Genomic DNA, 24,017 nt, shown 5'->3' with positions numbered 1-24,017 from the left:
TCAAAAATAAACAAACATTAAAAAAAGAAGAAGATAGGCAAGATTCTTCAACATTACTTACCTAGTGCTCTGAAAAGTTCTATAAACTCACCACCCAGCATTATTATCCATCCCCATTTGGAAAATGCAAGAAAAAGGTATATAGAGGTTAAAGTAGTATTAACAAGATTTTGAAAAAGAATTACAATTTCTGCCCTCTCTACCTAATTCTAAAACCTATATTTTCAGTATATGTCAAAAATTTTTAAGTTATAATGACCATGTTTCAAAGAAATGACAACTCAGGAATTAGGATTAAGGCAGGCCAAAATACTTGGCTTAGTTGCTTTACAAAAATTTATAGGCAGGTAACTATACATGCAATAAAAATATTATTTAAGTTCATAATTGACTGGTGACACACTCACCTTTTTGAGGGAGGTGACAGAATTCAAGACATAGATGAACATGCTCCACAGCGCTCCCTACAGAGCTCACAGAGACTGGGAGGCACAAAGAAGACAAATTTGAGGCGTCAAATTCTCTTTCGGTTATTCTATGTCATTAAACTGAATCCTGCAGTTAATGGTTCAGTGTCAAGCAGAAAACAATGAGTTTTTAAAAGAAAATTAAAAAAAAAAACTTTTTTTGAAAGAAAGATACAGAACATAAGTGGGAAAGGGGCAGAGAGAGAGGGAGACACAGAATCGAAAACAGGTTCCAGGCTCTGAGCTGTCAGGATGGAGCCCGATGTGGGGCTCAAACTCACGAAGCTTGAGAATATGACCTGAACCAATGGATGCTTAACCGACAGAGGCACTCAAGTGCCCCAACAATGAGTTTTGTTTTGTTTTATATACAAGAGGAGGCAAGCAGCAGATTAGGAATTAGAAAACCATTTTATACTATTGAAAAGTAGGGAAAACTGAGGTATGAGTGGAGAAAGAGTTGTAGGAGGGAGGATGCATTGGTTGGAGTCTGACAGGGAACCAGAAAAAAATCAAATGTCTATACACCCATGAAGAACAAATTATTTCACAGAATTAGGTCACATAATTAGAAGGCTGGCAAGTCCAAAATCCATACGCTTGGCAACTCAGTTAAGAGTTCAAGTTGCAGGGCGCCTGGGTGGCTCAGTCGGTTAAGCCTCCGACTTCGGCTCAGGTCAGATCTCACATTCGTGGGTTCGAGCCCCGCGTCAGGCTCTGTACAGACCGCTCAGAGCCTGGAGCCTGCTTCTGGTTCTGTGTCTCCTTCTCTCTCTGCCCCTCCCCCTCTCATGCTCTATCTCTCTCTGTATCAAAAAACTAAATAAAACATTTAAAAAAAAAGAGTTCAAGTTGCAGTATGGAGTCTAGAATCTGTAGGGCTGGCCAGCAAAGCTAGAAACTCAAGCATGATTTCTACGGTACAGTCTTGGGGCAGAATTTTTGCTAGTAGGGCTTTCAACTGATTGAATGAGGACAACCTTCCCTTCAAGCATAACCTCCATAAAAATCAAAGGATTTTTACATATTAATCACATTTGTAAAATACCATCACATCTATATCTGGACTAGTGCTTGACCAAAAAACGTCACCATAGCCTAACCATGGTGACACATAGAATTAACCAGTTTCTCTAAGCCAAAGCGTTTTGTGTGAGAATACTTTACGCAGAATACAGATGCTCCATAAAAGCTGTGGACTTATTAGCATGCGAGAGTCTTACAGGCATGGAAGAAAAAAACAACCAACATGGATTGCCAAATGTGACCAATTGTATTACACATACTCTTCACATCTTTGGGTTTATAAATCGCACTATCTAAAAATGGAATGTGTAAGAGATCACAAGCTCTATTCATCACTTCGTTGTCACCTTATAAATTAATATTTTTGGAACATTTGTTCTAAAAGAGGCTTTTCCCCTTCGGACTTAATATATTGAGATACCCTCACTGGTTTCTCCCCAGACCCCTGGAGGATGGTAGGTTAGAGGTAGATTAGGTGATCAAAGCAGAACTCTAGACTCAGACACTGGATTAGAAACTTGGCTCTGCTAGATGTGGTGATCTGAACAATTTACATCTCTGGACCACAGCGTCTTCACCAGTATGAAGTAGAATATGTATCTTTCTCCCAGGGGTTTCTGAAGGTAAAATAAATTAGTTTATCTAAGGAGTTTAAAATGGTGTCTAGAATATTGTTTTTATAAATATTAGCTATTTTTATGAGGCTATATTATTTATCTATTCCCTTTTGCCATACATGAAATTTTTATTAGTATACCTAAATCTAACATGCGCAAATTGAGAGATCTAGTTGATCTTAAGGTTACAGAGTGAAAGGAATTTTGTTTTCTTTCATTGTCTTTATCCAGGTATATTTATTTTCCTGGTCACTGAAATACCTCCATAGAGACACTCATTACTGAAAGTATGTATTCAGGGGTACCTGGGTGGCTCAGTTATTAAAGCCTCCAACTTTTGATTTCTACTCAGGTCATGATCTCATAGTTTGTGGGATCGAGGAGTGCATTAGGCTCTGAGCTAACAGCGTGGAGCCTGCTTGGGATTCTTTCTTCCCCATTCATGCTCTCACGCACTTTCTCAAAATAGATATTTTTTTAAAAAAGAAAAAAGAGCCTGTTAATTTTGAAACTGGTTAAGAAATTTAGGTGAAGTGTGATTTGGAAATAATGAGCTATTTGTAGCTATAAGAATGATAAAGCATTAAATGTGCTGATTTATTGAGTCTGTATCCCAGGAAAACAGTTAGCAAAGAATTGGCAACAATCTGTCCCTTAAGACAGTCAAGACCCTAGATTAGGTGATCCCTGGTGGCAGCTCCTAACTCTAAGATTCTGTGATTCAAATCACTCAGAATAAAACAGGTCCATGCCTTTGCCTTGGGTTTGTGTAAATACAGCATGTATTTATATTAAAAAGTATCACGACTTATTACATCTCACACTGGCATCTGATTATGTATTTAATTAGCATTTGTTGGATTTTGGTTAAAATTTCTTACCTCAGGTTTAACATTACTGTTAGTTACTACATATAGTCTCATATGGCAATGACTCAAGTCACTACTGCAGATGTACTTGAAATATTATACTCCTATTTAATTAGCTATCTTAATTGGGATTTTTAAAAGTCAAAACATTGGCAAAATCCCATTTGTACTGGTTTTGCTATTTGAAAATTTGTAGTACTACACATAAAAATGTAGTACAAATGTCTTTCAGCAAACCATATAAAGTATTCAGAACCTTCATTCTCTATTTTTTATAGCCTATCAGTGACGTTTGCACTTTACTAATGACTTTAAATGTTAAATTAAGCCATATTTAAATTTCTCCAAATCTGCTTTAGTTCTTATCACCTTTGGCAGCTGGCTCCAAATCCTATCCTACCAGAATCCTCCCGTGCATTGTCTGTTAGGCAGACGAGACAAGTTTATGGTGATCCTCTTTCTCTTGGGCTCAAAATATTAAGTTTAAATCTAAGTATGGTTTGCAAATAACCAGGGGGCCTTTTCCAAACATTATTTAATGCACTGGGCTACAGTTTGAACAGTTGCATATCCACTCAGGAAACAAATTGGTTTGTTCACATAAACCACAGCTATGTATTTTTTTTTTTATCGTTTCCTAAATTACTAACCTGCAAGTTAGCCCAAAGATAAATTTTTATTTTATTTAAAATGCCATATCACCTTACTTCTCTCTTCAGGATTAAAAAAGCATTTTTACAATCAATCTGAGAGAAAATGTAATTTATGAGCTATAAATCCATGTGGTTTTGTAAAGAAAAATGAAGACTAATGATCTGAGGAGTGGGGTAAGGATAAATTTCAAAATAACCTAACTCCTTATTAAATCTAAAATAAAATAATTCTCCCCACCACCTAATTAAAATAAACAAACTGGTCTCCACTGTAGACCATTCCATTTCTTTCATGCCAGCCCTGTGTCTCCCCACTTACTCGCTGCCTCATAAAAGACATGCAAAAATATGCTGAGACACTAGGTATGTTTTTACCCCTACAAGATGGATCAAGGAATGATGAGGTCTGTGTAATGGAATATGTAAGTAGATGTAATTATATTGAACATCTATTCAGCATTATTTCTCAAAGAATTTGATTATAGGAAACATTCAACCACAAACGAAAATTCCTATTATTTATGATTCAGCTAAAATTTCAGACATTTTTTGCAGCCCTCTCATAAACCTGAAGCACCCTATTATTCTACTGTTTCATCAATGAAGAGGATTAATTCACATATATCTGCTAAAATGTTAATTACCTAAATTGATGATGTAAATTATTTTTTAATCTTTCTGATACAAGCAGGGAAATATATGCAAGATAAAGATGATCACATTTTTCTAGTTATTTGGGATTCTACAACCAAAAAAAAGAATTAGTAACCCTCTCCATAAAATCTTTCTCTTGTTAACTTTGACTTCCAAAATCTTCGTTAACAGGTTTCTATTCATCCATGTAGTGGGAGATTGTATAAAACTTACTAATTCATGGATATATTGAAGCATTTGTCCATACTTTTAAGAGCTCTTTAGAAGTCCATAGTAATGTGTAGTGTAATAAATTCCTCAATGGAGTTTGCTTAAGAATAACTTATTATGTGATGTGGATTGTGAATTTAATATATGGGAATCATTCTAAACCAAAGGCTGTTGGTTCCTTTGTGTGTTTGAACTTTGAAACCTATGATACTGTGAACTGCTCTTACCCACCTTGAAGTATTTTGTCTTTAGATCATGTCTTTGAAATGGAACTTTGTTCATTCAGTCAACATTTATGTATTAACATGGCCTAATATGTCCAGATACTCATTTTCTTGTCAATTGAGGATGTTCACAATGGAGAAGGCAGACCAGGTTCCTGGCCTTAGACTCCTCATTCTAGACAGGAATCTGAAGCTTAGGTCTCTTCTATGCTGTCTTTACCCATGTGATGAAGTACAAATATGGGAATCTGGCCCCTTGCATGCTCTTCCAAGAATAGAGTCTATTATATCTGTTGGTACAGTCTGCATATACACCCAGATCTTTGGATTCTCTGTAACTGTGGCCCCTTCCTTACCTGCCACATTTCACATTTGCACCTGGTGAATAGCTCCTCATCTAATTTGCTTCACTATTTCTACAAACTCCTCTGTGACATTTCTCAGAAGTGGACTATTTTTTTGTGCTTCCACAAAGAATTTTGTATATATTCCATTTGTAATTCTTAAACATTGCAGTGTCTATGCACTGAATAGAATATCTATGTCCATCATTTCCATTGGACTCTAGTCTTCTTGAAAGTATAACTGATATTGTCTTCATTTTAATGTTCCCAACAAATACCTTGATATTTGGTACACAGAAGATACTCAAAAAATGTTTAATGTGTAAGCTAATTAGCTAAGCCATATTCACAATTAGCTAAGGTCTCATTGGATTTCCTGGTTAGAAACAGTTATTAAAATTCTCAGTGAAATGTATACCAACAGAACAACAGTAGAATCTTTAGCCTTCCCAAAGATATTAAATATAGGAGGAAAGTTAATTCTATTGCTCTCACCGATGGGGTGAATGAGTTAAGACCTCCAGGCACAGCCTTATTTCCTATAGCTCTCAATGGATTAGGACCTAGGTGATAATGTTGATCAGAACCAGTGCTGTGGTGACAACCATTGGTCACACAAGTTCTACTGTTTCCTTCCATTACTTACTATAAACAGATAAGAGTACCAACTGGTCAATAACAGTAACTGCTTTTTGCCTTTGACCAGTCACTAGGAATCAGAAAAAAAAATTGTTAAAACAAAAATTGTTAAAGGAATAAAATAATTGTTTTTTACTTCAATATAATAAATACTACTTTGCTAAACCTAAAAAAGATGGCTACTTACTATTTCTCACAAACTTGTAAATAAGAGGCCAACTTTAGAGGTTTTTAAGAGATAGAGTATTTCACTATATAATTCAAGGAAATAATTTTTAATTTAAATAAAATAGTTGTCTGGAAACATTTTTAAAAATTGTCTCAAAAAATTTTTTTCAATATGGTCAAAGAGGGGCACTTGGGTGGCACTGTCAGTTGAATGTCTGACTCTTGGTTTTGGTAAGTTCGTGCCCCAAGTAGAGCTCTGTTCAGAAGGTAAGGAGTCTGTTTGGGATTCTCTCTCCCTCTCTTCCATACTGCTCCTCTCTCATTGCTCTCTCTCACAATATAAATAAACTTAAAACTACATACACAGTCAAAGAACCCCACAGATACAAAATCAATCATAAACTAATCAAAGAACAATTGTCTTATGAAAAAAGTTAAAAAAATTTCCATGTTTCAAAGAACAAGTAGTCTTCTACTCAAAGTGTTCCTTGTCATAAAAAGTGGAGAATTTTGAAATGGGTGGTAAGTGTTATGAATCCAGATATAGTTACATAATCCATTACCTTATTGTCATAGGGAAAAATGAGGTGTCAAACAGGGATTAGTTTTTAAAAATTATGGCATTCAAGACAAGGCCAAACACTAAAAGTTATGTGGTATAAATATTTAATAATAAGGGAAAATATTTACAAAATACTTGTTTTGAGAAGTTCCAAAACATAATGAAAAGTATGCTAATTGTGATAAAATAAAATTTGAGTGTGCTTCTAAATATGTATAAATTGACATGCACTGAGGAAAATCTGTGAAGTTTTATTCCAAAATGGTAACATTTTTTGTTTCTTGAGAATAAAAATAGTACAGGCCTAAAAGCTTTCCTAAGAAAAACAGTTACAGCTTTTAAGGTGTTCTGCACAATGCTGTGCATAAAGTGAACTAAATCTAAATTTGTTTTTCATGATAAACAAAATATTTTTATAAGCTGTCATTGATTTTTAACTTTATACTTTTCTCCATTCTAAATTTTCTGGAATCTTTATTTTGTTGCTAGAAGAAAATAGTATTATTTTAATCATTACAAAGAAATTATAAAAAAAGTACTCAACAACAACAAAAATCCTACAAATATGACAAAGGAAACCTATGTAGAAGACAATGATTCTATAACCCACTCAAGTTTCTCTGGGACTTCCCCCCTAAATTTCCTATTTTTAGTTCATTTGCTTTAGGCACAATTTGGAAGAAAATGGCTCGTGTAAAAGGAAATGGCCTCACCAACGTAATTAGTGTATCATCTTACACCATGTGAATTACCATCCTATTGGACACTTTAAAAGGTTGGATTAAGTACTGGCCAATGGCCGTCCTTTGGATGAGAATAGGGCAAATATTGAACTCTGTAATGCATGCACCATGTTCTTAAAATTATATCAGATCTATATACATCTGTCTCCTTATGATGGCCAGTTTTTCAGATATGTTGTCTGCTTACTACTGTGGCAATCATTTCATTAACAACTGATGTGCAACACAACAGCGTCATCAAGGCATTAATTTGGTGCAAATTAAATTTCAAAGGGAATGTCCAAATGTATTTGAATGCCTAACACTTTTTCAGTAACCCATAAAACTCAAAGTAGTTGTGCCAACCTGGAAGGCAAAAGAATCCGTTACTCCCTCTGGAAAACACTTTTGAAATTACACAGTTCCCCAAGTGGTACTTTTTGGAAATATGCGTACTGAGAGGAGGGGGAAAAGTCTATTGACTGTTATTTTTCAATTTTATTTTGCTTTTCCATTTTGTTTCCAAATTGAATTCCAGTGCTAAGGTATTTCTTTCTTGTGTAACTTGAAGATGGAGAGAGTAGACATTTTCTTGTAAATCAATTTTGAGTGCTGTGGATATTTTTCAACCTAATTATTTTATGGAATTGCAACAATTCATACTTTTCAATCATAAAACACAACATTAAGCATCAGTTGGGAGCACTGTAGAGAGGTAGTTTCAGGAGCACCATTATGAGAAAAATTACAATTTTTCATCATAGTTGTTTTTCTAGAAAAAGCAAAGGCTAATTACCTTGGACTTAGTAGCAGTTGGATAATTTCCTAGTAAAAGAAACTGAAAACTGAAGTGTTTCTTGTTAAAAAGGAAATTAGTATACCTATTCAATGCTGTTGGAACATCAGGATTCATTTTCAACATGTAGCTACCAGCCTGTAAATGTTCAATGATGAGGTATGGAATAAGATACTACAAATAGATTTGGTGAACTAGGGAAGAGGCTCAAGTAAATCATACACACTAAATATGTTAGAGTATAATAGCTTTGATTTTTAAAGTGACAAGATCATAGAAGAGCTTAAATGCTGTGGCCAAATGCTCATTTAACCTCAGTTTCTGAGTTTTTCATTTTAGCTATTCCTACTGCTTTTTCTCCACTCCTTTTCTTCTTCTAGAAACTTGAGGGGGAAAAAAGGGTATGAGGATTTGTGTTTGTGGTTTTTTATTTTTTACTTGAAAGAAATGAAAAATATTTTTATTCAAGTACAGCTGACATTTACAAATACCAGAGCAACACTGCTATATTAGCAATGCTTAGGCGCCACAACTCAATTCTGAATGGGCCCTCAATGGGGCACTCTATTAAAGGCCATTCTGCAAGGGGCCCTCCATCAATCTCCTCGAGTTTTGGTCCAGGGTCACCGAATACAATTATGAACACATGCTGTAACCACTCTAAGTGTAGAAAAGCCATTAGTGACAGAGCAGCTACAGGGGAAGACAAATGGAACAAAGAGATTATGAATGTATTTAGCAGGCCAAATTCGGGATGGAATTGTTTACGCCATCAGTCAGCCTTCTCACGCCCTGAGCACTGGACACCCCATTCGTCTGTTACGAGTCAACGTTTCTCACCAGCTTCGTTGGTTTCCCTCCCCCACTCCTTTCCATATTAAAGGTCTCATTTTTAAACATTTTCTCCCTATAGTAACTGACTCCTCACTTTAAAAATATCCCAAGCACCAAGATGCCAACGAGTGCTCCAATCACTATAATTGGCACCTCTGCCTCCCAATTTTAGTTTCAAAGTAATTCATTATCTTTATCACATGTGCAAATACAATCTGTCTCCTTACAATTCGATCTCTGAGAAGAGTGGGGAAAGAACTGGTGACAGAAAGTTGAATTGACTGGCAATTTCATTCTCTCTGGAACCATTACAAATTATTTGGAACATGTCATTTTAAAGAGTGTAACTGATTATGGCATTAGTACATGACCAATCAAAAGCCAAATGGCCATCACATTTAATACCTTAGATCTCTAAGAATTGCATCATTCATGCATATTTCTGGGTGTTTACGCAGTAAATATGGAACCTGTACTTTCCCTTCTAGCCAAACTCCTCCTGTTCAAATCCCACACCTGTCTCCACCGTATTTTAATAACCTATTTTCAATACCACTTCCCCAGCATATTCTTAAGGGTACAAGTCTCTTAAAACATCTGGCATTATTTTCAGCTTACCTATTATAATAAAATTATGAGGTGACAACTTTGTTATTTTCTTGTTTTTATTCACTTAAATGTTCATGGGTTATTATTTTGCATCAGGCTCACAGGCAAAAGAGGAATTTTCCACTTGCAAAGAGAAACAGTCTTGTTGGGGCTGGGAGGGAGATAGCATATAAAATGAATTTGAGTGCTGGAAAATTTCTAATTGTCGAGCTTTTTAAAAAAATGTTGCTCTTTAACAGACTAATATGTTCAGCTGAAAGTTTGTTCATCTGCCTTCTGCAGAGGAAAAACCAAAGTTGGGCTAGCAAGAGCTTAGTATTTTTTCATGTGTAAATCTGTTTTATAGGAGCACAACACATATGTTTCAATGCTTACACTGTCATTGTTTCTTCTTTTTTTTCCCTTTTCCAACTGGGCACACAATATGCACCCAACATACCTATAAAAGGTTGACTGAAAAATCACATTTTATAGTCTGCCAAAGGAATGTTTGCATTAAATTGCTTCAGATGGAGAAAGTTTCATTGTGATCAGAACCCAGGAGATATAAAAAAGCCGTAAAGTTTGGGTCATAATGTGAGTTTATAAGCCTGGCTTCTACTTAATTTAAATTATAGTGGCAGTGTAAGAAATTGTGGCTTACCAATAGCACTGGGCCTCAAGCCAAATGCTTTCATGCCACTAGTTTCCGCTCTATCCTGCCTCTGTTGGAAAGAGTTCACTGCCTTACACAGATAGTTCTTATAACTTGTCGTCTGAGAAAAATAAAACTTAGTAATCACATGTAGGCACCTGAATTACTGTGGTTTACAATTATGAAGCACCAAGCGTAGTGTAGTATAGACTCCACTTCCTGAAGTTTTCCTTGGGTTTTTGTTTGTTTGTTTTGCTTTGCATTTTTGTTCCTGGATTAGTGCCAGCATCGGAATATCTGCCTAGAGCTGGTGCATAAGCTTTAGAGAGAGGATGAATTTAGGATCCCCATTTAAAATTGAAGTTTACTTTATAATTTAGTCCAATTTGACTGAACACGTCTATGGTTGACAGTTTCTCATATTAGATACTGCAAATCAAAATTGTATTTCCACTATGATGCATCATGTACTTGTTTTCTATTCTATTTGACTTTTAAAGCATAAAGCTTTCTGTACAAAAGATGCTGGAACATGAGAGATTAACTCGGCTGCCTCATCTTTGACCATATCTGTTTCGTGAGTTTAAGAGATGAAAATGACAGAAAGGGCTTTGATCAAATCCAGCCAGCTTTAGCATTTATCCGAGTCTAATATCACAGCATACTAGCAAACTATAAATACGGGGGGAGTGCAGGAAACAGCGTTTTACCTTGTTATTATTTTCCCAATTAAACAACTATACTTCAGCCTTTTTAATTAATCTAAAGGTATATTTTTATGGTAGAAAATACGGTAGGGACTACAAATCAAGACAAATTATAGGTACTAATATCTGGGAAGGAAACAGTTTAATCGTAACATCTGTATATATGTACGTGTGTCAATTATTCTGTCAACAAAGGTTTTTATTATGAATTCAGCCTAGTAAAATGTTTCCTAAGTAAATATCCCATAGTTAAAATACCTTGGTAAACAATGAGTAATAATCTCAGGTGCCGCAGCAGACAAGAAGGCATATTCCAATGGCAAATTTTGGTAATAAAGCTTGAATTATGGCAAAGATATTGCTGTATTAGCTATGTAGACGTCTTTCACATGGTGCTTAGTTCCTGTTCTTAATTTGATTCTTGAAATACGACCTGACTTGGAAGGAAGCTGAGAGGTTATCAAGTGCAACCTGTCACTCGGTGAAGGACTCTTTTACAATGGGAACTTGAATTTCCAGTATCTTCTTGTACACTTTCAGTGCAAGAGAATTCACTGCCTGGAAAAGTATCCAGTCTGCCTCTTAAGAGTTCCAATTACTGTGTTCCTTCTATTGGATCAAAGGTGGCCTCTCCTTGACTTCCTTTCAGAAGTCATACAGCTACTTGGGTCACAAAGAATACATTTTTATCCATCTTCCTTTTATGATCCCTTTAAACAGCTTAGGCAGCTATCATGTCTCCTACTATCTTTCTAGAGACAAAATATTCTAATTTTCTTCAAATATTTGATGGGTTTTTAAAATATGTTTCCAATGTAATGTGATTAGTGTACTCAGCCCCACAGCTCTCTGATGTGCTGGAATAATCCCCTCCCCCTTGATTTAGGTTAATTTTTTTTTTAATTTTGTAAAGGTTTGTTTATGTTTTGAGAATGAGAATGAGAGAGAGAGAGAGAGAGAGAGAACACATGAGAGTATGAGTTGGGGAAGGGCAGAGAGAGAGAGAGAGAGAGTGAGAGACAGAAACACAAGATCCAAAGCAGGGTCAAGGCTCTAAGCTGCCAGCAGAGATCTCAATGGGGGACTCGAACCCATGAATCACACAATCATGACCCTGAGCTGAAGTTGGATGCTGAACCTACAGAGCCACCCAGGTGCCCCAGGTTCCCTACTTTTATTAATGTACTTTATGACTGGATTGCTTTTCTGTCCTAATGACACACTGTTGACAAATATTTAAATTCACACTCAGTGAAGTCACAAAATCTGACACTGTGGAGCATTTCTTCTCTATCCCACACTTACACAATAGATATTTAGAGCCAAGTCACCGGACTTTACAATTATCCCTATAGGGTTTTATCTCCATTTCAATCCATTATTTCAGCCTGTTGAGAGCTCTGTCAGCTCTAACTGGCCTATGTTAACCCCTCTGCAGTGCATCACCAGAGTCTGCAGACAGTGGTCATGGCGCACCACTAACGTCCTAACAGCTGATGTCCATGTGTTCATCAGTCTCTTGGGAGTACAGCTTAACCAGTTACTAATTTCAGCCATTTGTTTTATCAACAAACTCCTACTAGTGTCATGTTTAGCAAACAATATGTGAGATATTGTCCAATCTCTAGCTTCTCTCTGATCTTCCAGTCTGATACATCTATCAAAATAAATGCCTTTAGAAAACAAAGTTTTGGGTTTTGGTGTTTTGTTTCCTAATTCAGCAGACAAATCCTTCTTAAGTGTTTCGGTCATTCTAGAGGTAAGATAGTATTGTATAAATTTTCTACTTTCATTCCTAATTATATATTATTTATTTTTAATTTTTTTTCCTGAGCCATTAGGAGTTTCAGAAAAAACAGTTAACATGAAGTTAATTCAGGCATGGTTGGTGTATTTCATGCTCTGTACTGTATATATTAGCTCATGTAAAACCAATAAAATGCAATTAGAATTGTGAAAAGCTGTATAACCTTAATATCTGAAAACAGTACACCTTGTGATTCTGACTTTGGGATAGTATTTAGGATGGTGGGAGGGGCTGTCTTTTTCAATGTGCTACAATTTGGGGAGGTTAAAGGAAAATAATGTGGTTATTAAATGCATACACAATATTTAAACTATATGCCTCATAATTAACTTTTCTCCAAGTCCTGTTAGAATAGCTTTTTCTCTTTGCCTTTGCATATAAATTCCAGATTCTATATTTTGTGTTCAAACCACCGTTTTCTTCATATCTACTTTTGTTTATGTCATACAACAGGTATGACAGCATGCATCTTTTTCCTTACTGCTATAGGCAAAATTATAGTGGTTTAAAAAAAAGTGCAAATTAAGTTCATCATAGACTCCTTCAATGAAAGGTAAAGGAAATCATGTATCCTGAAGTTTTCTCGTTGATATTTATATTCTTTCTATGATTTTTATGGGATATTATACATTATAAAAGGATTCTCAACATGACCAGAGTATAAACCATGGTCATCTTTTAGAATCTGATTTATTTGCAAACAGAATGAGAGGATGGCCTCAGAGATATGGTTTAAGAAACAAGTGGTTTAATATCCAAAAATCTCTCTCCTACCACAGGGCCAAGTAGAGCAGTCACATGGAAGATAGTTAAAGGGTCGCTAACTGTCAGATGCCCCAATGCTACCTGTCAGGTGTAGGCTTTGCATAGTCTTGCCAAAGGGGAAGAATAAGCATCCCCCTCTATAACGTATGACTCACTTCCTTCTCTCCCTCATTTTAATCTGCCCCCATCACCACTGTAAGCACATGGCTAAGCTCTTGCATAATCGATTGCAGTGGTTAAAGGCAAGAAAGTTAACTCCATTTAGACTTGAATACCAGCTCTGCCCCTCTTGCTGAGTGTCATCAGGAAGTTTACCATGTACTTCCTCTATCCAAGTCTGTGACCTATTTTTGGGACCCAATAAAATACAAAAATGTGGGACCGCTTGTCCAAAAAAAAAAAAAAACAAAACAAAACAGGAAATCATTGCCACTATAGGTACAAAAATCTAAGTTTTTTTCCCCTTTTACTTGATATACACCAATTCCACTTACTCTCTACCTCCATTTACTGATGAGTAAGGAAGGACTGACAGTAAAAGGACCTAGGAGATTCCCTGTCTTTCCTTTGACTTTTGTGTCCTCATATTCAAGCAAATGATAAACTAATATAGGGAAGTGACATTGCAGAAAAAAACAATATGATAGGGCTCCCAGATATTTGTGGGGGTTTTTTTTGTTTTTGTTTTTGTTTTTAGAACATCACTGCCTTCTGTGTTTGAAACAAGTTCTTGTTGAACAGAAAATGTGGTCATGCAGGACTCTAGGTGTCCTCCCAGAGTCAGAATGCGACACAGTCCTATCGTCCTATCTTTTACTCCAGGTCACCAGAGGGACCCACCAGAATTCAGTTCTCATGGGGCATCACAAACACTATATGCCAACGTGGAGGCAAGGAATGATGGTGGACATGAATGTCCTGTGGATCTCCTACGCTCACAGGCAACCTCCATTGTTTCAATGCACTTCCCTTACAAAATACAAGTTCCAAATTAAAACTGAGTAGCTAGGCTGTGAGAGCAGAGCATTAAATCAAGTGCAAGGTCTTCTAAGCTTTGTACCCCGTCTGATGGCACAGCTTGCCTGGCCATGAAGACGGCCCTGCTTCTAGCATAGCAGGGGAACTACTGCTTTGCTTTTTTTGTTCTGTTTCCATTCCAATACCTAGCACAGTGCCGGACTCCATAAGTGCACATTTTTTTGCCCAAGTGAATACATTTTATATTTAACACATCTAAGCTTTAATGTCTTTATTAGCAGACAGGAATTTAAAAAGTAAATCAGCAGATAAAACCATTACATGAGGCATTATAAAGTAGGTGAAAATGCCAGATCACAAATTATATTCAATGTGGTACGAAATCTAAAATGTCATCTGGATGGAAGCAATATAGTGAAGTGACAGAAGGTGGAAGTTCTGAAGCCAAGTCTTTGAGTCTGAGTGTAGAGTTCTCATGACAGTGAAAGAGCACTCAGTTGGATAATCACTTTGATAAAAGGCAAGTTCTATGAGGGAAAGGCTTGGTTTTGTACGTTACTATACCCTCCAGCCCTTTTCCTAAACATGGTGACCTATGAATGTGTGAATACAGGAGCGCCTGAGTGGCTCCGTCGTTAAGCATCTGACTTCAGCTCAAGTCATGGTCTCAGTTTGTGAGTTCGAGCCCCACATGGGGCATTTGTTGTCCTCACAGAGCCCACTTTGGATCCTCTCTCCTCTCTCCCTCTCTCCCTCCCTTCCCCCAGTTGTGCTCTAAAAATAAATAAACTTAAAAAAAAGTGTTGAATATGTAAATGAGCAAAAAAGTGTGACATAATGGCCAAAACTAATGTGATTAAAGTGATATCATTGGGATTTTGTGATGAAAGATTCTAAATGTGGAGTCATTACAAAATTAAATAAAATGAGAATTTATCAGTGCACAGTAGCTTTCCCTTCCCTGGGGAAAAATAATTCTTCATGAGAAAGCTTCTCACTTCCTTGATTTCCCAGAAAGTCTTCTCTAAAGATCTACAGCTGAGAAAGAAATGGTACAAAAAGAATAAGAAGAAGGTAAAATCAACCCTTTAACACTCTGAATAATAAATGTACAATTATTTTTTTTAACTAGTCATCAATTATTCTGAAGAGAGTAGTTCTGTTAATATTTACTTATGTCATTACAAATAAAGTAATCGACCATCCATGACCTATTGCCCTGCTTATGTTTTTAGAGAAAAGCTTTGTCCAGATAGTGATAGATTCCTTCCCTCTGACTCATACATTACCCAGAGACTTCTGGCTTCTCGGAATTTCTGTTCAAAATTTCAAGTCTCTTGGCAATGATCCCTTGTTTTTGTAAGAAAAGTTTTAATATTAAATAAAAACAAATAGTGAAAGAAATTGATGAAAGTATATTTCTAGCTCTTCGCACCAAATACTGTTCATGTCAAAATTGCAGCTTTTAAGTCTTAATTTTGCATATGTGGGTCATCTGTAATAGGTTGCTTTTAACGAACTCTATCATCAGGTAGTTTCTACCTTCTTCACCAAAACTCATCCTCTGTGTTACACTAAGTTATACTTCTTCATATTAAACTTAGCAATATACAGTTGCCAAAGAAACACAAATAGTACACATATACACTCTCAGTATCTCCACTCTGAGGTAATCAAAGTTATGAGAGCTTGGTCACTATCTTTCCAAACCTTGTTTATCACAAAGATCACAACATTCTACCTCCTGAACGCTGCATCTTCCTCTTTTCACTTAAAATAGATGATGGACATTCCTTTGAGCTGATACATATAGATCCAACTCATTATTTTAATGGCTAATATTTCTTCATGAACAGGCACTGTAACTGTTAACCGTTCTCCTATCAATAGACATGATGCTTCCAGTTTGGAAGCCACTGCAAACAATAAGGTATCAACTATCTTTTTATACACAGAAATCTTCCATATTGGTGATTTTACATTCTGTTCACAATTCCTAGAAGAATGCTGTTTCACAGCCAGGCCCGGATTGCAATGGAGGCTAAGGACTTACTTTTTAAAATGGTTGCTGCACTCCCCATTCCCACCAGCTCTATTTAGGCAGTTTTCGTGCTCCTCTTAATAGCACTGGAAACCTATCAGTACTGCTCACTTTTGCATACATAGGGTGTTTGATTTTTATATGATGGTATGCTATTGCTTCAGTTTGGTTTTCTCTAACTACAAAGGTTAGTATATTTTTAATATGTTTAATGGCCACGTGTCTTTGGTGATAATGACACTAGAGGCCCATACAGAAGACCAGGAGAATTTCTACCCCTTCCCCTCCTCCACAGAGAACAACTCTAAGCCCTCATTTACCTTCCCCCACCCCCAGGAAGCCCTTGCCAGACCAAGGGAAGGGAGGTTTTTTTTTTTTTTTAACCTGGATAGCCAATAGGTAAGGATTTTACAGATTCATCAAACATAGCTATGAATTGGTAATGAGTTTTTAATGTATTACCATTTGCAGTTATATTTGCATTTCAAAAAGGAATGGCCCACAGAATTGAAATGCTAGCAAAAGCATCTCTCTGTGTGGAAGCATCAGTGGAGTAACTGTAAACCTTCCCTACTAAGAGCATAAGAGGTAGAGAAGAAATTTAAGTGTTGAGTCCAACATTAAAACAAATAGGAGAGAAGGATTAATCAACCATGAGGACTTCCAACTTGTCTACTCACTGCAGTATGCTTGTATACAATAGAATATTAAAATATGTACAGTAAAACCTTAGACTGCGAGGAACTTGTTCTGCATGTGTTCTGCAAGACAAGCAAACATTTCTAATGCATTTTAATCTGATAAATGAATGATGTTTTGCAATAAAGTAGTACATGACACCAAATGTCACATGATCCCAACTGAGCTGATGGTTCTTGAAGTTCACTTTGATATTCGAGTGCTTTGGATTACAAGCATGTTTCCAAAATGAATGACACTTGCAAACCAAGGTTTTACTGTACATTCAAAATAATGATTATTGTTTCACTGTAAGGAAATAAATTAATACTACCTCTAATATAAAGTTTGCTCTAGTCTTTTATTTAATATAGATGGTAATTGAGATTACTATCATTTTTTTCATATTGGACCAAATGAATAAACACTAATTTAGAAGACTATAAATGGATGGAAGGTTAGATCTATGAATGGATAACTAGGATCGGGCTCTCTCTTGAAAACGGTAGGTTTGACAGGAAAGAAGAGTGTTTCTCAAAGTTAAATTCTTCCTCACATTCCACAGCCAAAATGCCATTAGATTTTCATATTTTCTGTGCTCTTAATAGCTTATGAAAACCTTTTCTAGCTCAGTCTGATTCTCTCTCACTGGGACAATGCTCATAATGCCCTAATTTGACTCCCTGACTCAAATATCTCCAGTTTGTACTTTCTATCTTATTAGGTTCTTATATTTAAAAAGGATTATCAGAAGACCATCTATATCAAAAACACTTGGGTGCTTTTAAAACACAAAAAGGTAGGACCCAGCCTGTCTCATTTGGTCAAGCATCCAGCTTTGATTTTGGCTCAGATCATGATCTCAAAGCTTGTGAGTTTGAACCTCACATTGGGCTCTTTGCTATTAGCACAGAGCCCGCTTAGGATCCTCTGACCGCCTCTCTTTCTGCCCCACTCATGCAGGCTCTCTCACTCTCAAAAATAAGCACTAAAAAAAGTTAATGTAGATTTAATGTAGCTACTTCACACAGGACTAAAATTCTGAGGCTACCAGCCAGAAAATTGCATTCTTTAGATTTTTTTCCAGGTAATTTTTACACTAAGTTTTGAACGGTAAAATTCTAGACTTTGCTAAGCCACATTAAGTGGCTTGCTGTTGCTTGAACTTACTATTCCTTGCCTTGCCAACTTTAAAATTCCAATTCTACTTACTGTCAACCTTTCTACTTTCTGCCCATATTATGATTCTTCTTATACCCAATCCATTGGTTTATAACTTTATAATTTATATTTCTCCATGATTTTACAACATTCCACACATAGACACATAGGCTTATTCTAGCACATGTTCAGTGAGACTTTGATTATTTCTTTACTGCAGTAATATCTCAGATTGCTTGAGGAAAACTGTTGTATTTTATTTGTCTCTATCCTAAAACTATTCCTCCACATTTAACTATCGTTAGTGTTCTCATGGCAAATATCATATAGAGAGAGCCTACATTTTTCCAAGTTTGATACTATGAATTTCACATGCATTATTTTAAAAAATTCTCATGTCACAGACTAGGAAAATGGGACTCAAAAGGTGAAATTATATGTTTAAATTTGAACAAAATAACAGAGTCAGGATTCAAACTCAGTCCTGAGCCCAAAGCCTAATGTTCTTTCCATCGTATTTCAAGAAGTGTTTGGTTAAATGATTGATTGTAATATATTCTAGTTAATTCTCTAAGATTTAGCAATTAAACAACCATTAGTCATTTCTGTAAACCTTAAAGCTTCTATTTAAAAAATGCTTTTTTTTTTTCCTCAGCACATCCTCTCACTAATGTTTCCCACAGAGATTAGTAAAAGAAAGAAAGCTATTTTATATTTTAAAGAGATATAATCCCATCCTGGCTTCAAAATGATCTACAACTTCATCTGAAAATTGCCTCATTCTCGTAATCAGGGCAAGAGGATTAGACGGCTACAGCTTTATTTAATAAATAAATTTTGAATTCCTAAAAGAGTTTGCCCCTAGTTAACAAAGCTGGAGATGGTCTCAGCCCACTTTGGAAATAGTTTTTCCCTGACCGTGCAGTGAATACTCCCCCCCCCCCCCCCAAATCTAAGGTTTTTCAACTCTGCTGCACTGCCCGTGAGCATTCACCCAAACCACCTGGCTCAACCAAAGGTCAAACATACCACTCACACAGTAATCTCATAACCAAATGAAACAGACAGGAAGATAATTTGATCCATGCTTCCCAACATATGACTCGTTTTTCTGCTACATGGTTATTAGGTGAATGTTAAACAGGCATGTGAATGACTGTAATCACGTTTACTTTACCCAGGTATTCCTGGCCCAATCTGAAGGAAAACAGGAGGAGCTGGGCAGAACAGGCAGGTTGCTCAAATTTAACAGAAGACCCAGGCACCTCCATTCCTTCAAATAATAAGCAGTAGCTAGAACTAGGTTTTCTATCCAGTTGGGCAACAAAATGTTGCTTCTTTCCATCCCGGAAGCCACTCTCCAACATTTAAGTGGAATTCTCCAAGCCCCAAATAAAGCCCCAGTCCCTAAGGTATAAATTAATTGAAACAAACTCTTTCCTTTAGACTTGGTGCTGAGAAGTAAGCAAAGACCACAAAAACTGGTACCTGGGGGTTTTGTTTACTAACCCTAATCAATTTTGAATTATTAGAATTCCAGCACAGTGGGGGGAGAGAAACAGACTTGGGAGAGATAAATCTAGTTGATTTGGTCTCTGAAAGAAGGAGTTTTAGAATAAGGGGCAAACAGCTTACCTATTGTAAGTCTCATTCTCAAAAGAGACCAATTTTCTACCTCATACTTCTGGCTTTGCCTCCAAAAGTTAATTAATTGTCCATTTGTTGCCACCTGGCTTGTTCTCACCCCACCCACCACTTTGCTTTCTCTGAAATGCTCTTATATTCAGCACATCTTTATTTCCAATGCCTTGACAATAGTTTCTATACTTACTAAAGATTATAGCTGAGCATCAGAGAAAATTAGAAAAATGCACAGAGGAATATACTAATCAGTGTTCTATAATTAAAGATTGAGATAAAAAGACTGGACAAGATGAATTTGAAAAAAATGTTACTCTTCCTGAGAAGGTAAGATGTAGTATGAAAAGGCAGAAGGCCTGGGCACTACTTAAAACTGAAGACAAACCACCACCTTGGATAAGGCACTTGTGAAACAAACCAAAGTATTAGAAACCAAAATATTAAAGTTCCATGAATAAATACTAGGAATGGCTGAAAATATAGGGAGTCCTTTCACAGAAAAAAAAAAAGGAAACTCAAATGGCAAATGTACAGATAGACATTCAGCATCATTAGTAATCAGAAAACTCCAAACTAAGAGCATAATGAGACACCACTGTACGCCCACCGGATTGGCAAAGTGTCTGATATGCTATGTGTAGGAGTAGATAGACATCGATAAAGACATATATTCTTGGTAGGAGTAGAAATTGGAAAAATCCTTGGGGAAAGCAGTTGGCAGCCTCTGATAGCACTGTACATTCTTATACTCTATGGACCAGCACTCCTCCTTCTAGGTGTGTGTCCTGTACACTAGCAGACAGGCCTCGGTGTTTCTTTCTTGAACCAAGAAACATGTACACACAGTGTGCCAGCATTCCCCATAACACAGAAATGAACAGGAAAAAAGTGAAAAGGACACAATTATCCACTGATAGGAAAAATGGATAGTTCAGCGTATTCAAAGGATGGTATACCTTAGAACAGTTGCAATGAATGCCACTTAGCTGCATGTTAAACCTGAATGGCTCCTAGAAACACATGGAGTTTTCTCACTTGTGAGCTTTTTAAAAACAACAACAACAACAAAACAAAATGGGATCATCTTGCATGTTCTTTTCTGACACTTGCTTGGGATGGGAACCTGACTTAGGGCTGAGCAAATTCCACTGAAAGGGAGTTGATAATTCTGTTTACTCTGTCCATGCGTTTGAATGACTTCTGCCCAATATCTCTAGCTGTTTCTGATTATATGTTGTTTAGATGTATGGATTATATATATTAAAGGCAAGGCAATGATAAAGCACTAAATTATACTAACGGTATCTCTAGAGGAGAGGTAGGAAAAGGGAAGATCACAGAAGTACAGTGTCTTGGTTAACACCTTAATTATTGAGTGGTAGATCATTGGGATTTAGTTAATTATTATATTTTATGTTTTATCTTTATATTTTTATCTATTGAATATTACCTTCAAAAACATTTTCAAGCACAGAATTAAAGAAAGAATAAGAAGAGGTAGAAGAGGAGAGGAGGATGGAGAAAAGGAGCAAGAAGAGTCAGATAACAAAGGGGACAAGGGGAGAAAGCTGGAGCTATGGAATCAGACCTTCGTTCAACTCCTGAGTCTAACAATTAGTGAATGTTTGAAATTAAATTTTATCTGTAACATCTGAGACTTTGTATTTTGAACTGTAAAACGAAAGTTTCACTTCAAGGGCTGAGATGAGTAGTAAATGAGATTAATTCATGTGACATGCTTAGTTATTTCTACTACACACTCCTGTTTCTGCCTCCCCACCCCCCACTCCCAGACCCCCATTGTCTATTTAGAAGGAAAACCGAGTGGTGAAAGGGAAAAGGGATGGTGGAACTAATCACGGCTATTTCCTTAGCCAGGACATTACCCACAACTGAAAACTAAGTGACATTTACCTCAGTGGCCTTCCAATCTCAACCCCTCAGACACCTGATGACTTTAGAGACTCTAGAATACAACACACCGAACTCTTTCCTTAATGGTTTAAATCAAAATCTAATGCATTCAAAGACTCAATGTGTTTTTTTCAGACCCCTGTTAAAATCACCATTAGGGATGAAGGCAACTGCCTCACCAAAGGAAGATGAAACCAACTTCTAAGAGAGAATTTTGCTAACTCAAATTGACCTCTAAGTGGTAGGATGTGAGCTGAAAGCATTTCTGAGCACAGTTGCTCCCAAACCTCTTCTCATCCTTACCTCTCCTGCCATTGGGGAGAAAAAAAACCAAAGCGCATCAGCTCGCAGCCACTAAGGCCCACATCTCTGACAAGAGACGTTTTAAAGGCTCAACACACACAAACATTCACAAATCCAGAAACTCTGAACATCAATGGTAAGGAATCCTGTTTAATCAAGCTCAGTTGTTTTCAACACGGGGAAATTTTGGCCCCAGGGAACATTAGCAATTCTGGAGATTTTATAGTTTCACAAGAGAGGGGCAGTAATTACTGGCGGCCAGTGGGAGGAGGGGCCATGGATGCTGGCAACCAACAACAAAGAATTATACGGTTTTAAAATGTCAACAATTGCTACTGATGAAAAACCCTGGTTAGCTGTACATGAGCCCCACTGGGCTGCCTTTGGTCTGACCAGGGAGCCCTAAGCTAGCCGCGTGCTGGAAAGGAATCTTACATCATGAGGCTCATGATACCGCAACGCAGGGTTATTAAGCCAAAGTTCCCTGGATTGGCTTAAGGCCGTGCATAAAACCCATGAAATTATATGCAAAGTTTGTTCATATGGGGGGCTTTTAAAACAAGGGTTGAAAGTTCAAACAACAACAACTTTTTGGAAGCCTGTCCACAAGACTCACGTGTCTTTAAGTATGTCCCCCCAGAAGACTGTTAAAGTGTCTAAAATTTTTAACAAATCCATGATTTTTTATTAAATAGTGAGATTTTATTTTGGGTGGAGATGTAAGAAGATGGTGTTTATAGAAAGATCTGGGTTTGAAATTCCGCCGCATGACCTTTGAGTCTCAGTTTCCAAATCTATACAATACAGCTTATATTCAATGATTTCAATTTAATTAATGCCATTTAAGTCACCTGGCCACAGCAGGCATGTAGTAAACAAGCAGTAGCTTCTGGTGTTGTTTTATTGTTCAAAGTAATTTAGTTTTAAAGCTTTGCCTGTAGAAGATTGTGGTTGGACGGCATAGAACAAAACCACTCAGTAATATTTTAGAGCATATTAATCAAATGAGTTATTAAAAGGAAAAGCAGATATGTATAGAGATATATAAAGTGTTTTAATACCTACCTCATCCCCACCTACACACACACACACACACACACACACACACACACACACACAGAAATGGATGGGGTGGGCATTCAGAGGAGAGAAAATGGAGATGCCAGAGCCGTAATAATTTACCAAACAGGCAGAGATTCAAATCCAGATGCTCAGATTCTAGAGCCTGAGTCCTTCTCCCTGTGCCCTCTAGAAAGAGCAGAACCCTTTTGTTATTCAAACACATAGCAGAGATGTTTTGTTGGAACAATAACCCAGAGGATGAAGTGCTTTTTTAGGAAGGTTCCCAGGCAAGCATGAGAGCTGGAAGTTTACATAGAGAGCCTTATAGAAAGAAAAAGTCCCACAGAGAGGAGACATTTGTTGAAAATGGGGAGAGTAAAAGGTCTACTTCAACCAGTTCCAACTTCTTTAAAGCCAAGCCTGGCTGTTCAACCTTGAAAGCCATCCCTGTTCACTTTCCATTCTATTCTAGCCCCGAAGCTCTCCTAATTGCCACTGCCGTCTCCTTTGATTTTCCTCTTTCCTGCTTACTCAGAGCTCCCAATGTAAAAGTTAAAGACTAAGCAGGGACACAGTGAGTATTGACATGTGTGGAAAAGAAGTAACTTCGAGAGAAATAAGACCAGATGTCTCCTGATCTGATGTGTGAATCGCCCAACCCGGTAAGGAAAATAAAGCTTATTGCATTGATCCAGAAAATCACATAAAAAATGATCTAGAAAGTTGGGAATAAAGTTACAGGGGTTTCAATTCATTCATTCATATAGTCAATATTTTTTTTCACTCAACAAATATTGAGTGCCTCCAACATGGCTCAAGGACTGTGCTGACCATTAATCCACATTGAAAAAAAATTTTTGACCCATTTCAGCCTGCTCAAAAGTACTGCCTAGTGGGAAAGACCAAAGTAAACAGATAACCCTGGCTTCATT

The sequence above is a fragment of the Suricata suricatta genome, chromosome 8, assembly GCF_006229205.1.
Source record: "Suricata suricatta isolate VVHF042 chromosome 8, meerkat_22Aug2017_6uvM2_HiC, whole genome shotgun sequence".
In the NCBI taxonomy this organism is placed as follows: Eukaryota; Metazoa; Chordata; class Mammalia; order Carnivora; family Herpestidae; genus Suricata; species Suricata suricatta.
The sequence above is the reverse complement of the archived record's forward strand: the minus strand, read 5'-3'. Positions refer to the sequence as shown.